This window comes from Dermacentor albipictus, unplaced genomic scaffold (genome assembly GCF_038994185.2).
Source record: "Dermacentor albipictus isolate Rhodes 1998 colony unplaced genomic scaffold, USDA_Dalb.pri_finalv2 scaffold_19, whole genome shotgun sequence".
Classification (NCBI taxonomy): Eukaryota; Metazoa; Arthropoda; class Arachnida; order Ixodida; family Ixodidae; genus Dermacentor; species Dermacentor albipictus.
Genome location: NW_027225573.1, coordinates 2,106,487 through 2,122,308, shown reverse-complemented (window position 1 = coordinate 2,122,308; position 15,822 = coordinate 2,106,487).

The window sequence follows — 15,822 nt, the reverse complement described above, 5'->3', positions numbered from 1 at the left end:
ATGCGACCTCATTGGCGAAATTTGAGCGGAAACGAACAAGCTACATTTTGTAAAGCTTGTAAGAGCAAACGCGCGTGCCTACTTCCAACGACAAGCTGATATACCCTCTGGTGCCTGGGGCTAATGGGAAAATAAAAGGAAGTAAAGGAAAACAGTCCTGAAGCAGGGAAGAATGTGGGCAAGAGGGGAGAACCGAGCCCAAGGCCTGTTATATAGCGTGGCCTGGTAACCGCAGTATGGAGCTAGGAGGGGAAAGAAGAAAAAGAAAAAAAAATGTGCGCCACCAGGGAAGGCAGGCGGAGGAGCACGGGAAACTTTTCTTTTTGACCGTTTTTCTTTACACTCCATGTTTTAAACTAGTCTCTGCAGCTGGATGACATCGTCTGGAGTTGTACGCTGCGCTTGCGGCCAAAAAGTCAGCGGTGTCTGTTGTCAGTAAATTTTGAATAAACGGTGTGATCTATCTGAGCCCAAGATGAGAAATTCAGAAACACGCCCAAGGCAGCACCAAAAAAGCACTTGCATGTGGAAAAATTAACATGGATGCATATATATGCTATAGTGCGTTGCAATAAATGTAGACTAATTGGGACATCTTTTCTTAATCAGCATAGATTTACTTATACAGCTTTACCTAATACAGTTATAAATTTCTGTCTGAAACCATGGAATAGTTTACAATAGGCAATATTATATAGGTTTCTTTTTTCTCGCCCATCAAAGCTGCTGTCAATCTTATCTGTTTTCACGTATAGCGCTTTCATATATCGCTCTTGCGCATGACGAAGGAACGACACCACTTCCCAAATCGCAGACTGCGCGCTGCATGCAGGCGTCTACGTATCCTAGCTCCCACGTAACCTATAGCTCCCATGCGAAAGAAAGCGATCGTCATTAGAATACCCGACTCATGCATGTACTGCCTCAGTATACGAAACTGAATCCACTGGAAGTCTCATTTTGGATATCCTTTATATGAAAAACATCCCGTAGAATATTACCCCGCACTTCTGGCACATATACGAAAAGAAGAAAGTCGTTTAATGTGATGGAACCTTTGGTTTCCGCATTAGAATGTATATGTTTTCTGGTTAGTATATGGGGCTATGATGTCCTGCCATGCTCAACGTGAGCTACAACGCGAATGCGCGAGGTGAAGCGGTCACGCGTTGTAGCTCGCACTGAGCGTGATGGTACGTGTCTAATCGAGGCAACCGCACGTCGGAAATAATGTATACTTGTTAAAAACATATACCATAATGCATAAATGGAGATTTACGCCTAATTGAGCATTTGTAGTTAATGACATAATGTAGCGAATGGTACAACCACACGCATAGACACACGGAGTGCCTGGATGCTGGCGTAAGTTGGCCATTGTTAGTGTTCAATTTGTACCAAAACAAAATACTAATAATAAAATAACAGTACAATAAAAGGAGGCGGTCTTTACGTGCTGCTACTACTGTCACCGGCTATTGGCGGCGAGGAGTTACGGAGTCGCCCTCTATCGGAAGCGCCTCGCTGCCGTAGTATGAGGGATCACGTGGCGCGCTCCTCATAGGTTTTGCTGTCAGCGCTCACTGAAAACACCACGCGCGAGCTCTCCCGGACGTTTCTGTAAGTACTTCCGAAACGAGAGAAGTTTCTTACTGTCTAAATAATAATCTTAGGCAAGCTGAAAGCACACAATCGTTTACAGACGCTATCTCTTTACCGAATACGTACAGTGAACGCCACTGCGCGCGGTCGCCACGATGGAGTCTCCCGAACCGGCTTCTTGCGTGAAAGGTAGGTAAACGCTGAGAGCAAACTATGTGAAATATGTTGTTATAGTGTTTGTATAACTAAATGGAGCGTAATAGAATGAAGCCTCAATGCAGCGATCGCGCAGATTCGCAGCGACCGAGTGCGCGTCTGCATACTTGTCCGCGCACTGTTTCGCTTTCTCCGCGCGCGCGTTTTCGCACCGTGCCATAAGCTTTAGGCCGCAGAATATGAGCATTTGACAGTATACAGGCAACCATTGTTGTGTGGGCGCTATCAGAGCTGTTCAAAAATAATTTCATTGTAGAGACTTCGATGCCTCTGGCATGTGCCGTCGCGACGATGCAATCTTTTTTTTCTTCTAAATTCTTTGATCTTTCAATACCATTTCTCGAGTTGCGTCGCACTGTATGTTTATCGGCGTTCTCAACGTGCAATTTCCCGCTGCTCCTTTTTTGTAATCCAGTGCATTAATTCATATCACCAACATGACCATATGCCATGCTTTCTTTAAATGTGCTTCTTACCGCTGCCTTTCCACTCCACTGAACTTGCCAGTATCTATAGTATCGCCAAGTTCATAGACCAAACCGTCATGACATTAGCCGGGCAGCGGACTCAGGCGAGCGTCTCAGTGCGCGTTTCCAGAACATCGTAGACCGGGCGCCGTAGCAGAAATCTTCCTCGCGTCTGTGCTTGCTGCATACCCGAGTTGTAGCCGATGACTGCCGGTTTTATGTTTCGCGAGCCAAGCTTCACACAGCTTCTTGTCCTGCGGCTACGTGTGAATAAGGCTGACACCGGCCTCCGTTACGTGCGTCCGGCCCTGCGGCACCGAGCAGTAGCCTACCATGTCGCGCGGCTTCAAAGGCAGCCACTACCTATTGTAGTGCTTTCAAGCGTTGTAAAGGAGACACTCGAAGCGGGAAAATTTCGCCACTAAATGAAAACCGCAGCGTACGAAGGAATTTAAGCTCGTTTTCAGCTCGCTTCGGCGCGCCCGAAGCAGCCGACGCGGCCGCTATGTCCACGTGATCCCTCCTAGCACGTCACGCCGACGGTGGCGCCAGCTTTTCCAGTGGTGGAGCTCGAGGCCAATAGCAGAGGCTGTGCAGCGTGAGAGCACGTTAGCCACAGAAGAGGCGGCACACGGAGGATGCCGAGTAGCAACGTTGGCTCACAGACGGTTCATATTAAAATATAATCCGTCTGCCTATATAAATAGTTTATTCTCAGCCAGTTATTTCTGCGCCATGAGCGAGGCAACCGGTGGAAGTCTTTCGTCTGCCGCTGCTGCTAAGCTGCCCGAGCAGAGACACAGCGCCGTCGCCACCAAATTCAGAGGTGCGCTACGCCGAATCGGGCATTGGTGCAGCAAGTCGAGCAAACATACATTTCTCCGACCACAAAGCTTCCTTCATGACAATCAAGAACTGGGAGTGGAGTGTATCTTGAAGGAATATGTGTGAAAACTTGTCTGTAACTGTACATAGATGTCTTGCTCGATTTCTTTGCCTCAATATATCAAAAGCCGCAACAGCTGAAGAGCTGCGCTCAAATCTCGCTTTAGGAAGTAACGTAATCGTCTACAATTTTTTTTTCTGTTCACTGACTCCGAAAAAACTACGCAAGCTAAGTCATATTTACAGCTTTCGACGTAACCAAAGTTTTGCGATAGCATGCGCAAGGTGCAGAACAGTACGCGCGTAGAACCGGCCGACGTGCGACCATGGAACAGCCGTTTGATGTGTTCGCAGGCGTACGTTCTGTGGAGCGTTGCCGACTCTTGCAGTGCATCCGCTAGCCTTCACTGCCCTGCGCTTCTCGCGCACACTGATAAGATACGCCTGCGGTAGGGAGGATTCGTTCCTTAAGTCAAAGCGATCGCTTCTTTCCCATCTTCCAGGATGAAGCGTCGGCTGACAGGCGCACGGTGCCGAGGCCAGCAAAATGCGCATATTCTGCGCAACGCTCTATCAGCACGTCTATTGAGGTACACCTGTGCAGGTGTGCATGAACCTCGAACGCGCTCTGCTTGAGAGACGTCGTGCTGTCGCGAGTACTGCGAGGAACAAGCAACAGTTAAGCAACATGTGTTTTAATATGCGCAAAAGCAAGCTGTTACTGCACACGAACTATGCATTCATAACGTACGTTCTACGTGCCGCAAATGCACCATATGCGCTGTCAAAAGCAGGAATCACTGACCTGCACGGCGTTCATTGCACAGATTCTGAAACGCATCGGTTTCGGCCTGCGATGGCACGTTAGCATGATTCCGCCAAAGAGGGCAAAATTTCCTGCAGATATTCCTTCGTCCGTTGCCATTGTCGTAGTGCGGTACATTGCGTACAGCGCTGCATGCGTGTTCATTTCACGAACTTTAGTTCCTCCTGTCACACCCGGCCACAGCAACATCCGGTAGAGCGCGGTCCAGATAACGCAGCGCAACAAAACACGCACGCCAACGCAAACCTGCCCGCACGGCGCCTTTGACACGGTACGAAACCTACGGAGCAGCACGTGTGGGCGCACAGAACCATCACAAAGCCGCCATTGCGGCCCGAAAAGCGTGGCCGCTGCAGCCAAGAAAGAAAAACAGCAAAAAAAAAAAAAAAACCTACAACGTCTTTTCCTCCACACTTTTCTCCTATAGCGCGCGGAGGGGGTAGGGCCTCTCAACGTTACGTACTAGACTAGCTTGGGCTTCTCCTCGGTTTCCTTCCTCCATGCCCCCAATAGATAGCAGGCAACGCCATGACAGCCAATGAGTTATCCAGACGCGGTACGACATGCGGAATGAAAAGCTGAGACTCGTGCGCCGGTTTGTTCATTTGGAATTCGTGTGCGCTCAAAAACCTATCTCCACATGCACTTGGTACTCACCTTGAATATAGGGAAGTGGATAAGTCCTTTAGTGCGGCTTCGATCCCCGTAATGCCTTCCAGCGCAGCACAAGCTGGCGGTATCACGTGCGGAAAACACAACACACAAGAGCTCGAACTCGTGAACGGAGGTACACGCAGTACAGACGTGAGATGCAAAAAAAGAACGATGATTCAGGTCCGCAACTCCCTGTACCAATCGCACGCAATGATCACAACGCCTCGAAACCCTCTCGAGATAACCGCGACCTCCGGCTACCTTCACAGAGCCACAGAGCTACGACTAATTCAGGGCACAACGGCTGCGGTGGAAATCCTTTCTTAATTGGTCGGAAATGTGTCACGTGACGATACTCGCCAACGAAGATACCTATAAACAAACAGAAAATCTGCCCTTCCCTGTCTATTTAGAAAAAAAGAGTGAAACGCGTTATTCTTTGCTCTTACCAGTCTTTGCTCTCTCTTCACTTTGCCGCTTGGTATTCTCTGAGCTCCTTCATTCGTTCTCTTTCTGCAACTTCCCGCTTCCCGTGAACACGCGCGGGTGCGTGTGTTTGATGGGTAGATGGAGCTGAAGCGACACGGCGACAACGGCGACTAAAACCCCCTTGATACTGAAAGTAGCGACACTCTCCTCCACTCCCGCACTTTCCTCCTCAATTCTCCTCGCCCGCTGGCTGTGCGCGCTGCGCACGGCACGCTTCGCAGGCCATCGCGCGCTCGCCCGCCCGATGCATTAGCTGGCACCCGTGATCGCACCTAACTTCAGGTTTTTATGCGAAGCATACTAGCCGCACAACCACGCTCTTCCTTGCTGCGCCGCGCGCGGCCGCGTAGCTACCATATGACGTCATAACAGCTGCAAAGCGGACGCTTAAGCTTCGCCTTCAAGAGTGGAACGCGACAGCGTTCCCGTCGACCCGCCAAGGGGTGTAAGACAATGGGCTACGGCGCAGCGACTACGCGCCCCGCATCGGACGCGGTGAGCGTCGAGCAACGCAGCGTTCGGCGCGACAACGAAATGTGCGCCTGAGCAAGCGACGCACGCCTGAGCCTTAGAAAGAGCTCGTTTCTAAGGCAACACCGCGTTCACTAGAGGCGCTTTTGTACCGCTTTGAAGTATCGAGAACTAGCCGGTGTAACTTGTTTCATTGGGTGAAGAATGGTGGACTAGGATTAACACATTTGTTTTTGAAACAGATTGTTAGTAGGTTCTTTTTCTTAAGGGACCAAAGTGATATATTTCTGCGTACTGTTATTCAAGTGAGATTGAGTTCTTCTTTGCCTGAGTGGGTTATCTCAACAACAAATGAACGCACTCGAACACCAATTGGCTTTCTTAGGGAAGTAGTTATGTCATTTTCTTTATTGAAAGCGCATTTTTCGAATGAATTTTTGACTTCAGTGACGCGTAAGAAACTTTATAGTGATCTGGTTGATGTTTTCTTGCCGCATCCTGTTTACCGTATGATGTATAACTTAGGACCTGAGCGCAATGTGCTGAAACGCGTTAGAAAAATGCCGGTTAGATCTTCAGCGAAAACCTTCTTTTTTCAATTGCATTCGTGCACTCTCCTTGAGAAGCCATGGCTGCAAAGCAAGGGCTTCTTTGTTCCATGGTCTGTTAACTGCATCATATGTAAGAAACCTGAAACTATTGAGCACATCTTCTTGGATTGCCATGACTCAGTTTTCTTGTGGGATGTTCTCAAATGGACTCTGAAGAAAGACCTGCCGTTAAGTCCTTTCGGTATTCGGTTCTTACCGTGTGCAGACACAGGGGGAGTGCCGGCTGACTTGATAATGCTTTTGTGTATGAGCAGCGTGTGGAAAATGCGTATGGATGTCAGGAATGCCCGCGTAGATGAAAGGTCTGCGAGGTAACACCTAAATGAAAGTCTTAGGTACACGCGTGATGCCCTCAGGCACATGATTGAACCCCCAGAGTGGTTTCAGGAGCTTGACACTTTGGTGTCTGTGATATCCTCTTTGAGTGCCTTTTAAATATGTAGTCTCTCGAAGTGATGTAATATTTTTTTTCTGCACCAAGTCACCTACTTTGTACGCGTTTGATTGGTGTTGAAATCAAGGTAATAAAGAAAAAAAAACTAGTGGCTCAGTGGCAACGTCTCCGTCTCACACTCCGGAGACCCTGGTTCGATTCCCACCCAGCCCATCTTGCAAGTTGTTTTTTATTCATGAAGTGCCTGCTGGGATTTATCGCTCACGGCGAACGCCACAGACACCGACGCCGACGACACCGGCTTTTCTGCGACACGAGCTCCTTAACGCTGTCGCGTTAAAATAAAGGCTAGTATGCTTCGCATCCTGGGCTTAACCTTAGCTAAGGCACAGCCATTTTTTTTCTCCCTCTATTATTAAACGAAAGCACTAGAAAGGGATGCAATGTGCTTGACTCTACCATGACCTACATTTATCACCTTCTCGTTTGAGCAATGCAAGTGCTAAACGTGCGCGTTTGCGGCATGAATTAACAATCGCAGCATACTGTATATTGGCGGCGAGGAGTTAAGGAGTCGCCATCTATCGGAATCGCCTCGCTGGCGTAGTACGAGGGATCACGTGGCACGCTCCTCGTAAGTTTTGCTGTCAGCGCTCACTGAAATAAAACCCCTCAATTTTCCAAAAGTAGCGCCATTCTTAGATCTTTCGGCCACCCCGTTCACCCTGGCGCGTCCTCCTCTATGCCTCCTGTCTCCCCAGCCTCCTCCGCTCCCCCATTGGCCAATCTGTGTCCCGTGGAAGCAGGCGCCGCACTTTTGTATATATTTTTTTTCTTTCCAGCGTGGAGCAGGTGCCGCGCTTTGTACATTTTTTTCTTTCCAGCGCGCGCCGACCTCCATTCTTGGGCCTGCGCGACGAAACTACGGCAGGCGGACTGACGGAGCGCGTTAGCGTAACAGAATGTGCAGGACCTCTAGGTCCTGCGCATTAAGAAATACTTAATTGCGATGCCATACTGCTGCGCCTTCGGTTGCCGCAACAGACACAGCGAGGGCAAAAAGCTTTTTGCTTGGCCGTCCGGCGGGCGCAACGCAAAAAGAAGTGTGGAATCGCAGGATCGGGCGGGCTGACTTCCAGGAAGTGGCAAAGAACGCACGGCTTAGTGAAGTAAGGGCCACGGCTACTCACAACCTCTTATTTTGAGCCTAGTTCACGCCTTCCGCTTCGAAAAAGTGTGTGTTCATGCTCTGCGTGATTTTTAGCGCGTTGTTTGACCTTTTTCGCATGTGCACTCTTTGTTTCATGTAGTTTCGTCTTGCGGCGAAATGCACGCATCTGCTGCTGGCCTGTGACATAAAAGCGACTTTATTCAGGGTGTGTTTGGAGCTCCACCAGAAGTTAGCACATTCTCGACGCTTTTGCAAGGCTCACTGTGACTTACGATGCAGTCATTTAGCTTCGAATGTACGCCCGCATGTATTGATTTGGTTTGTGGTGATGAATGTTTTTAACTTTCCGAAGCGACCAAAGTTAGGAGGTCGTAGTGGATGGCTCCGGATAACTTTACCTAGCTCGCCTGGGGATGTTTAACGTGCACTTTGATCGTAGAGTCGTACGTGGGCCGGTAAATTCCTGGTCGGCGTTTCATATACTCGCGCGCTAGCGCTGCTTTAGAAGTTGGCGCGTCGGCGCGATTGTATTTCTTCAATAAATTTTATTTACTAGTTGTAACAACTTGTCATTATTTCGTATTATTGACGGCGCCTCCAGGGCACCAAAGAGGCAACGGGAACACCAAAGCTAGAACCAGGGCTGGATGGGGCTCGCCGAAGCCTGTGCATGCCAAGGGGGTATAAGATCGCGGACAGACGGCCCTGTTGCCAGGCATTGCTGACCGCACACAGCCGGAATCTCTCACGCGCCGACCGAAAAAAGTGTCCTGCAGGTACGTGAATGAACCTACGAAACCACGTACACATACTTTCACGCTGTCAACACCTGAAACTTTGGTAATTACGCGCGCGTTTGAGTACACCGCGTGCTTGCGTCGTGTTTCAGCAACACGAACTCTCAACGTCGCGCGCTTTACTCCTTAAATACTCCTTGAATAATGCTAATTTTCTCTATTTCTTGCGCAATTCCAAGACGAAATTCTAAAGGCCAGTTACCGACTGACGAAGAAAGATCTCGATTGAAAAAACTGCTCCGCAGGGCTCGAACGAACTTTTCTGCGGAATTCCTCCCGTAGCGTGTTAGCCGTCGTCTGCTATGGCAGGCCCACCGCCGGCGGCACCACCGTCGAGGCCGCGCCGATCGGAGGAGGAGGGAAGCGAATGGCGCTACTTTGGGAGATTGAGGGGTTTTACACCTCCGTCTCTCGACTTCCTGGTCATCATGACTGCATGTAGGGGCATAGACTTGTACCACCTTCAATTTGTACCTCTTATTAAGCTTCACAACAAGACCTGCTACCCTCTCGTTAATGCTATAGAATTCCTGTATGTTACCAGCTATTTCCTTATTAATCAGGAATCCGACTCCTAGTTCTCGTCTCTCAGCTAAGCCCCTGTAGCACAGTACGTGCCCGCTTTTTAGCACTGTATATGCTTCTTTTGTCCTCCTAACCTCACTGAGCCCTATTATATCCCATTTGCTACCCTCTAATTCCTCCAATAACACTGCTAGACTCGCTTCACTAGATAACGTTCTAACGTTAAACGTTGCCAGGTTCAGATTCCAATGGCGGCCTGTCCGGAGCCAGGTATTCTTAGCACCCTCTGCAGCGTCACAGATCTGACCGCCGCCGTGGTCAGTTGCTTCGCGGCTGCTGGGGACTGAGGGCCGGAGTTTGATTGTTGTATTCATATGGGAGGTTGTGGCCAAGTACTGCACCAGGGTGGCCTATCCTGCTCTGGTGAGAGAGTGCGTTACCGGTTCTGGTCGCCGGGATCAGGCCGCACTCCAGGCCTGTTTGTGCGATTTTCTCAACACACGGTTTTTTTTTGTATTTTCCGGTGGAGAATAGCGCGGCACCGGGATTTGAACCACGGTCCTCTTGCACGGGAGACAGATACTCTACCGTCCCCGCAGTAGTTAAATTAAAAAAATTTAAATTATGGGGTTTTACGTGACAAAACCACTTTCTGATTATACGGCACGCCGTAGTGGGGGACTCCGAAAATTTCGACCACTTGGGGTTCTTTAACGTGCACCTAAACCTAATTGCACGGGTGTTTTCGCATTTCGCCCCCATCGAAATGCGGCCGCCGTGGCCGGGATCCGATCCCGCGCCCTCGTGCTCAGAAGTCTAACACCATAGCCACTGAGCAACCACGGCGGGTCCCGCAGGAGTTGTACGCCTCATTTAACCTACAGTGGTGCCCTATTTGATCAGTCAAGGTTGACCAATCTGAGATCGGTTATACCGCACGGATGGCACTCGACTAGAGAACCTGGTATTTATGACTTGCACATGTGTCATCATACCTAATTGAGGATATATATATATATATATATATATATATATATATATATATATATATATATATATATATATATATATTTAGGAGGGTTCCCGTACAGTCATAAAATAAAGGAAAAGACACTAAAAAGAAAGAAAAAAATAGAAAAAAAGGAACATGACAGGTGATTTGAACTCATGACCCTTGGATGTTGCCCGGAAAGATAGCTCAGTCGCTTGGTTCGTCAGGCCCCAGGTTACTTTCAAGCGCCATAGCTCCTGCTCCGAGCCTCATACTTACGTGGAAAGGGACTGATGTTGTCCGCGACAGTCGAGGGCACAATACTATAGCTCTAGCGTCTAGGAAAAGCTTAAAAAGGTGCGAGGGCGGCACGCATAGCGTGGGGAGCTAGCCGCCAGAATAGCCATCTCAAGGACTGCTGCTGACGAGGGCGAAATACCTTCGTGTAATTATAATAACCCTAATAGGACTACTTTCGAAAGAACAAAAAAAAAGAAAGGAATCGGCCCAGAGGGCTGTACTACGAGAGCTATGACTGATAATTTTCTACATACCCAGTTGAAAAACACAACAGGAAATTTTAACAGTCTGTCGTATTTTGGGACGTTGTTTCTGTAGTTCTGTTGTCTGTAGTGTGACGTGCTGTAGTAGAAAGTTCTGTAGTTCTTGACCAATATTTAATTAAAAATTGACCGAGACGTCCGTAAGGTTATGAAAATTTGTTAGTACAAAAAAAAAACATACAAGTAAAAAAAATAAATAAAAAAAAACCTCTTCGCCTAGGATTCGAACATGCGGCCTCACGATTCCGAGCCCGGCATCTTACCACTGCACCACCCTTTTTTTTTTCTTTATTACCGGCTTGGCAAGTACATACAAATATTGTCAAATAAATCCGAATGTTAAAACGTCTAGTCTTTACTAAGACTGACGTGTCATGTTAAAATGGCTTCATCGAAGCCAAACTGTCCAACACTGAAAGCCAATTTGGCGGATCACTTAGCAGTTTCAACACTTCGCTTGTATAATTAACATTCTCGGTAAAATAATACATTGCTGGCCTTGCATCAACATCAGCATTGCGTACAGCCATACGAGTTCGCCACACACTTTGCATACACAATAGCATCAACATGTCCACCGGCACACCGTCAGGTTCAGCACATGGCAAAAACCTTATTCCGAACGCAGTGATAGGAAGCTCCTTTTTTAATGTTCTTCGCAGGATGTCCCAAACAAAGCGGGCATCGTGGCAGTCAAGAAAAATGTGTTCGACAGTTTCTTCCTTGTTACATATAAGACAGTTGTCTGACCATGGGACAAACAAGCCCTTGCTTCTTAGCCATGGCTTAACAGGCAGTGTGCCGGTATGCAGTTTGAAAAAGAATGATTTTGTGTTAGCTCGTACAGGCATATTATTGACTCGCTTGAAAACATCTCGTTCAGGCCCTAAGTAATACATAGAACGATACACTGGTGTAGGTATAAACATTTCAACAAGATCCTTATACAATTGTTTTCGTGACACTGCAAACAAGTAGTCTTTCGAAAAACGAGCGTTTAGAAGACGTATCGCCATGGAAACTTCACGTAGATAGCCCTTTAGTGCCATCGGTTTGATTGCGTGCGACGATACAACGAAATCGGGCAAAGCGTCGCGCAATCTCACTTGGATTACCGTCCGCAGAAACCCATCGCTTTGGTCGCGGAAGAAAACAAATCTCGATACAAGTTGCTTGAAAAACAAATGCGTTAAACCAAGTCCCCCATTGCGCAATGTGTGAAACAAATTACTTCTGCTCGTGCGTTCCCACACCGAACCCCAAATAAACTCTGCAAACACTCTGTGTATTTTTTGAATTGAAGATCGGCTCATGCATAGCACCTGCAGGACGTAGAACACTTTAGCTACTAAAAAGATATTACATACTTTGGCCCTAGCAAACATCGAAAAGTTGTGGCCTCCCCATTTGTTAGTTTGCTCTTTCATTCCGTCTCTCTCACTCGTCCAGTATTCGATTGGCTCACGGTAGGCACTGAGTGGAACCCCAAGATAAGTGGCGGGTAATACACTCCATTGCATTTTGCAAAAGACCTCTGGTGCATCTGGCCAATTCCCGTGCCAAAGCCCTAAACATTTTGACCAACTTATGGCACTACCGGAAGCCTTGCAAAAAGCTTGGGCTTCCCTCACAGCTTCTGCAATGCTCTGTTTATCGCGACAGAACACTGCTATGTCGTCGGCATAAGCTAAAACTTTTATTTCTCTACCAAAAAATGTGTACCCGCGAATATTATGGTTATGTAGTAACTTTAAACAGAAAGGTTCTAAATAAAGTGCAAAGAGCAAGGCTGAGGTCGGACAGCCTTGCTTTATGCTAGACATTACTGCAATCCGCCTGCTCAGTTTGTTGTTAATGATTAAGTTTGTGGTACAACCATCATACATCATTTTTACCCCGTCCAAAATGACTGATCCGACATTAACATAATCAAGAAGTATAAACAGGATTTCGTGGGACACCCTGTCAAAAGCTTTGGCCAAATCTAGTTGTAGCATAGCTACATGATCTCCCATCGTATCGCAACATTCAAGTATGCTTCGCGCTATATGTATATTTGTGAATATAGTCCTGCCTTTTATACCGCATGTCTGATGTGTACCTACTAGGGATTTGACTACACTTTGAAGGCGATGGGCGAGCACCTTCATAAATACTTTATAGTCAATATTTGCTAAGCTTATTGGCCGGTAGGTCTCTACGGATTGAAGTTTAATGGGGTCTGTTGATTTAGGTATCAGTACTACGTGTGTCTGTCGGAAAGAAGGAGGCGTCCATTTTTGTTCGTAACACTTGGTTATGACGCGGTGCAGAGCCTCAGCCATTTCAACCTTGAAAATTTTATATATCGCTGCCCCAAGTCCATCCGGTCCAGGCGATTTCCTTACACTAAGGTCATCTATAGCCTTTTCAATTTCTGCTACAGAAATCGGCCTCTCAAGGGCATCCCTCAGTTGACCATCAATTTTCGGCATAAGAGGTAAATATTCACTCTTAAACGCAGAGATCTCGCTTGTCCTCTTGCTTAGCAGCGTGCTATAGTAGTCAACGAAAGCACGTTCTATCATTTCCCCGTCATTTGTAAGCTGCCCTTGAAAAACGATTTCTTTTACTTCCTTGGTCATAGCGTACCTCTTCTCTTCACTTAAAGCTCGCTTGGTGGGCGTTTCACCCAGCCATACACGTTCAGCGCGTGCTCTTAAAACCGCGCCACGATATCTCTCTTCATCAATCACTTCAAGTTTCGCTTTAATTTGTTTAATATCATGTGCAAATATACCAGCCCCGCCGCTTTCCATGTTCAACAGGTATGCCAACGTGCATTGCAGTTGCTTTTCTTCTTGCTTTTGTTTCTGCCGCAACACGCATGCTCTCTCTAAAGCAATTGTTTTCGCTTCGGTTTTGAACATCTCCCAAGCTTCTACAACATTTTTTGCATCCTCAAGGAGAACAGCGTCTAATTTCTCTTTTATTCTTTTAAGAAATACTTCATCTTGCATAAGGTTGTCATTAAGTTTCCATAGGTGCCAATTAAATTTCTGTTCTTTTTTTTTCATACCTATCGTAACCGTTACCAAACAATGATCGCTGAAACTGACACATTCCACACCATATTCAGAAAGTAGTGGAACTAAGTGAACAGGAACATAGATGCGGTCTAACCTTGAGTGGCTGTCTCCTTGAAAATGCGTATATTGCACATGACTGTAAGAACCAAGAACACTCCCAACATCCTCTAGATCAACATCACACAAAATTTCATGCAGAAGTGCGGCACTTTTATCGTGGCTAAGTTGCTTTTTCGATCGATCTATCGGCCGGCATACACAATTGAAGTCGCCAAACATTAGAACGTGTCTTTCACACCGCAAGAAAGACCTCAGATAAACGAAAAATTGTTCACGTTCTCGAGCATTATTAGGGGCGTATACACAAACCGCCCGCCACAGCAATCCAGAAAAAGAAAAATCACAAATAAGCAAACGCCCCCCTTCACATGAAGTAACTTGTTGCTCTATTATCCCAATGCTATTTCTAATAAACAAAAGGCAGCCCCCAGAAGTACCACTCGCGTGGCAAACGCATACATTGTACTTATTTCTGAAAATTTCAACCAAACGAGCCGTTTTTTCTTCAGATTCAATTTTTGTTTCTTGTACAGCCATCAAATCAATGTCTTTTTCTAGTAACATGCGACTTATCTGACACTGTCTTCGCCTCTGCGACAACCCTCTGACGTTTAATGTCGCCAAACGAAGCGTACTGGTGAGGTTAATAGCGTCTGCCATTGTTTTAGTTAGATTTAGGGTACGCCCCTACGCAATTTTTCTTAGGAAACATACGGACTCTGGTATGCAGTGATGCTCGTTGAACATGGCCCTCCCTTTCGAGCCGACGACTGCCAACCCACGCAGTAGCAGGCCCATTCCCGATCAAAGATCGGGTTTTGGAAGTTCTTCCCGGGACACAACCTCCGCTAAGGCGGAGGTGGCCCGTGTAGCAGCCGTCTGTCTGGCGGCACGTTGAGTTTGACCTTCAACGTCGACCTTCGGCCTGTCTGGGTTTTCTGTGACGGTCTTTCGGTACCCGCGCCGTCGGTGTCTTGGCTGCGGTCCTCAACATCGTCGCGCAACCGTTTTCCGGCACCTTTAGCGTTGGAAGTCATGTCCATGCTCTCTGAGATGCTGACTGTCTCGTCAACCGCGGTGGTTGGGGTTGCTTGGATAGTTGAAGACGCACTCGTCGCCTCAACACCACTTTCCTTGACTTGAACCTTGGCAGGTGGAGGCGTCGAATCGGGCACGTTGCCCTTATCAGTCCCCTCCGAGTTCACATTTTCGGTCTTCATCTCCAGAGATGTAGACTGAGCATCCGCCCCTTCAGCTGCTTCCTTAGCGGCCTCCTCGGCATCCTCTTGATCCATAAGGAGCTCCGATGTGTCTTCGCTCCCGCCTGGACCAGCAACGTTGGCGTACGTTCTCACGCACTGGGTCTCGTCGTGGCCGAAGCGACGACACAGCCCACAGCGTGGAACCCGGCATTCTCGTCTAATGTGTCCGGTGCCACGGCACCGGAGGCAGAGGGGTGCTCTGCCCGGGACAATGACGAGAGCCAGGTCTTCCGCGACCCGAAGCTGATGTGGTACGTCGTCCGCTGTCATTCCGGGCTTGAGTTTAAGGACCACAGACCGTGTCGTGGTTCCTTTGTCGTTGCAGCCTTGTACTTTCCACGGATTCCAAGGATTTTGCTGGCACGACATATCAAAATTTTTTCAATGCTGCAAGTTTATCTAGCATGTCAATCCATGTTGGTTGTTCAGGGAGTGCCCGATGGACATCCCTGAACCGTACTACAGATTAAATGAAGTGATCACGTGTAGGTCGCGAATTGACATCAGCATTGTTGAACTGCGCTCTAGCTTTCCACAAACTGTGGAGGCCCAGGAGCATTATAGCGTCATACGGAAAAGCCTCCGTTTCTACCGGTAAGAATCTTATTCCATGTGGATCTAAAGGTAACTCTTTTTTTAAAGTCCTTTGTAGCACATCCCAGAAAAAGATGGCATCCCAGCAATCTAAAAACGCATGCTCTATCGTTTCAGGTTTCTTGCATAAGAAGCAGTTAATGGACCATGGGACAAAAATACCCCTGTTATGCATC